This window comes from Epinephelus fuscoguttatus, linkage group LG13 (assembly GCF_011397635.1).
Source record: "Epinephelus fuscoguttatus linkage group LG13, E.fuscoguttatus.final_Chr_v1".
In the NCBI taxonomy this organism is placed as follows: domain Eukaryota; kingdom Metazoa; phylum Chordata; class Actinopteri; order Perciformes; family Serranidae; genus Epinephelus; species Epinephelus fuscoguttatus.
The window spans coordinates 35,544,418-35,549,284 of record NC_064764.1 but is presented as its reverse complement, the minus strand read 5'-3'; positions in this window follow the sequence as shown (position 1 = coordinate 35,549,284).

The window sequence follows — 4,867 nt, the reverse complement described above, 5'->3', positions numbered from 1 at the left end:
ACTCTACCTCCTGAATCATTACCAACAACCCCCAAGTGTGACGTTAGTGCTGACCCTGCCTCCTACCACCTGCCTGAACCACACCCACATCATTTATTAAACTACCAATAAAGCTATAATAACAGCCTTACTTTGAAAACGGGATATAGTCACACATGTATACATCTGCCAACTTTGTTGCTAGTTCTCCCCGTCAGCTCAATTCGGGTTGTCAGAAATCGTGCACAGGGAGTGTCACAGTATGGGTGCACTACAGTTGTGACATCAGCTGCAAGGCCTGGTGACCAATCCAAGGCATATCGGTTTAGTAATGATGCTATTTAATCAGCATCTTGATACGCCTCGTATCAACTTCTTTTATCAAATTTGTGTCCAAAATTTTAGAAATAATTCTCATGTGCATCAAAAAAAAGTCTCGGATCTTTATCATAAACCTATGAAAAATGGAAGCAAGTGTTGTGTCTAAGTTTTGCTTAGTTTACAAAACAAATCAGGGAGGTAAAATGACTGTCGGTGGAGTCTGGCTTTGAGGAGAGCACAAATAACTTCATTCAGCTCCCTGTTGGAAAGGGCTGTCTGCTGGGTAGAAGAAAATTATATTATACTGCACGAGTTGTGGGAGAGTCTTTAAACACAGTCACCCATGGCTTCTATTCATCAAATATTTTCTCTGTTTTTCCTTCTTACACCAGAGGCATGCAAGAAAAGCAACGTTTCCTTACAAAGACAACAGAACGTGGGGAGAGGCTGATATACAAGTGGTTATTTTGGGGGTAGAGTATTCCACCAGGGACCTGCGTGCAGCTTATATGCAGATGATGTTGCAGCAGCTGTCGTAGAGATGCTTTGTATTGTGTTATTTCTTTCTGCTTTCCCAAATTACTGAATGCAGTATTTGTGCCCACTTTTTACCGAAATAACCTCACTGGACTGAGGACGAAACTTCACCAGAACTCTGCTGCATGGACGCACATCCAGCTTGCTTTGTTCAAAGGCATCAGGGTGCATCGTCCAAGTCTCTGTCCAAGCAGGAAGATGAAAGACGATGTGGAGCTGTGGCACATCCTTTTCCAGTGAGCTCATCCAAACACAGACAAAACTCATTCAGTAACCGCAGAGGGGCTGGGAGGATGGAGGGAAGGAGGGAGAGAGGTTGTTCTTGGATAACAGGGTTGGAGCATCAACTGAAAGGGAGGGAGGGGGAGACGCTCAGCACCTGTGAGGTTGTCTTGGCCACGATGATGTCCGGTGGTGAGCGGGGATTTTTGGTAAAAGGAATCGTGAGAAGAAGCCAACCATAGCAACAGTTAGTCATGGAGAGAAATCACAAGCATAATACATTTTAATGGGACATCTTATTCATCACCGGCACTGGAATTCTTGTATGGCTGTGTTCACACGGTCAGATGGACGTCAGATATGAGACTCCCACTGGTACCAACATTTGTCCTCACCAGAGGTGGAAGAAGTCCTCAGAGCTTTTACGTACGTATAAGTATCAGAACCACTGCGTATAAATACTCTGTTACAAGTAGAAATGCATTTGGAAGTTGCATAAATATCAGCATCAAAATACACTTTAAGTGCCAAAAATAACAATTGCCATAATAAATGTTGGCATTGTGCGTTTGTGCAAACCACGGATATGTTACGTTTGTACATTGTTATGACGCGAATACATTAAAACTTTATGCTTCTTACATTTCAACACTGTGGTTTACGTGTGGTTAGGGTTAGGCACAAAAAGCACTTGGTTATGGTCTGGAAAAGATCATGTTTTGGCTTGAAATACCACATTTTGATGGTGCAGTCTTGGCTGCTGTACTGTCTCTATTTTTTGCAGCACTACCAACACAGCGACAGGTCATGAAATACACCCACATTAGGTGGCTAAAGAACTGATCGAAATATGGATGATTCACTAAAAAAGATCGGTGGGATTTTTGTTGGTCTCCAACAGTGGTCTACAGCTTGTCAGCGTGGATGAATTACTGAACAGTCCTATTGGGCATCGGCCCAGTGGCGCAAAGTGTCCAGGGACTCCCTGGCGTCCACCTGTCACTTAAATAAACATGCACAGAGCAGGAAGAGACTCAAATGGACCACAAAGAGATGCAAAGGAACTGCAAAGAGACACAAGATAACTCAAACAAAGCAGTGTTGGGCTTGTTACACTAAAACTGTTCTAACTTACTCTTTTTAAAAGCAATAACTTTTACTTATTACTCCATGCCAACAGTAATTCGTTACACTGCATAAAACTTGTCATTGCATATCTTTCTAAAATTCAAAAGTGTGCCTCTGTGTGAATGTCTCCATGTTTAACCTGGGGGTTTTCAGTTGCCTGTGACTTGTATTTTCCCAAGGTTCTGCCTAAAAGATGAAGAGTCACTCATGGAGCAACATTTCATCCACCACATATCCAACCACAAGCTTCATCACTTCTCTGTAGCTGCAGCTGTCCATGAGTAAATCCAGTTTTAGTTGTTTAGCCAGTGTGGGGCTACAGCCAACCTCCATCGCTGCAGAGGGCTCACCTTTGGTGGGGTGTATTTCCTGGAGCGCCCTGTTGTTGTGCTGTCAGCCGTAGTACCAGAGATGTTTCAAACTGATGGTTTGAGGACGTGTTTTTTGCAGTGGAAAGAGTTTTAGTCCGACTACCTGCAACAACAGTGTTCTTGTTGTCCTTCCTCTCAACAACATCAGAGTAATGGGAACATTTACAGCCTCTTAAGGTGAGCGTTTCCATCTTCCAAACCAGTTTGCTGCTTTGTGACGTGCCTGCACAGCACCACCATTACAAAAATTAGATGATGTGATTGGTGTATTTCAAGTCAGCAGTGATGTGATAACAAAAAGTAACATTGTAACGAGGTGTTTGGTTTTGGGGTAACTGTAATATTATTACAGAAATCTTATTAGAAATTAGTTACATTACTCATTACTGGAAAAAGTAATAATAATAATCTTTATTACGGACTCAGATGGTCCACACACATACAGACAACCATTACATACATTTAAATTACATCATTTTAAAAATAATAATAATAATATAAAAATATATACTTTCATATAAGTAATTCATCACTGTTTGTTCACAAAGAGGTGCAAGCTATCATGCCAATGCTTTCGAAGCCTGGATGTGAACCGATAGCCCACCACAGGGCAGGTTAAGGCTATAATAGTGCTATTTTCTGACAAATCCAGTCGACACATAAAATTAAACATTAACTTTTGTGACAGTGCCTGACACGCTGGTACGTTAGAGGGCACACATAACTGGCTGGCACTGTGCCACCTAGGAACACGGAGCAACAGCCTCATGGCATCATTATATGCCACTCTAAGCCTCTGCATACTTTTCACTCTGTAAGAGGACCAGAGATGAGCTGTATACAGCGGGGTGACATAAGCCCTGAACAGAACACATAGAAAATTTCCTCAACAGCGTATTGGCCTGTGCATATATTTTACAGCATTGACGACAGATGTCACTGTCATCCATAAGATCAGCTGAGAAGACATGTCCAAGATATTTCAATTCCTTCGACACGTCTAAGGATCCATCTGAAAGGTGGAAGGCAGGAAAAACCGATTTCTTGTCCTCTCTAGATCTCACAACTATGACCTTACTTTTTTTAGTATTATAGTTAATGTCAAATTTTCTGCCATATTGTGTGCATATCCTTAACAGTTGTTGTAACCCAGCAGTATATGGACAAAGTACAACGAGGTCATCAGCTTACATGAGATGATTGACAACTTGATCTCCCACCATACAGCCCGTTTTACATTCATTTAACTGTCTTGAAAGGTCATCTATACATACATTAAAAAGAATAGGAGATAAAATTCCTCCTTGACGGACCCTACTGCCCACATGAAAAGGAGCAGAGACAGTATTATCCCACTTGACCTGGAATGTTTGCTGAGCATACCAATACATAAGAACTCTAACAATATATTTAGTAACATCTGTGACAAATAATTTCTCATGATTGATTCTGTCAAATGCCTTAGAGGTGTCAATGAAACAGAGGAACAGAGGAGTTTTGGCTTTGGTACTTAGCAACTATCTCCTTTAATGCATAGATGCATAAGTCAGTACTATGTTTTCTCTTGAACCCAAATTGATTGTCGGTAGTTAGTACATACATCTCCATCCTATTTAAAATGATTCTTTCCAGCACCTTCGACAGGATACTGGCAAGGGCAATCGGCCTATAATTGTCCATGCTGTTTAATAATAGTATTAATAGTATTACTGTCACGTGTTAGTGCTCAACACTGCCACAGAGACACAAAACAACCAAAAAAGACACAAAATCACCCCAGTAAGACTCAAAATTAACCCAAAGAAACACAACACCACCACAAAGTCTGTGTCTGGCTCCTGTGTAGGAGAGGTGGGGGAGACCGTTGCATATATCTGAGCCCTGGGGCCACTCAGCGATGCATCTCAAGCATCTCTCTTAGGTGACGCACCATCCTCTCAACCTTCTGATGACATCATCACATATACAACGTCAGTTTAGAAATATGATGGGATGAAAAGTATGAATGTAACATACCTGCGGTTTTCAGGAACAACACCAAAATGTTCTCCTGGGGACCAGGCTGATGTGTTACACCCCACTCCCACAACATTCTACTGTCTCCGTTTCAAATTTCACATAGAAAGAATTTCAAGACGCAGATTGATCACCAAGCTTCTGGCCACCTGGTGAGGATGATGTGGGTTACTCTTCTTTTTTAATCATTTTTATTATGATGAGAAAACAATCTGCAACAATCCATCCTCCCTCCAGTGAAATGGAGGTCAAGAAGGAGCTCGGCCAAGGGAAACACATTTTTAAGAAAAACA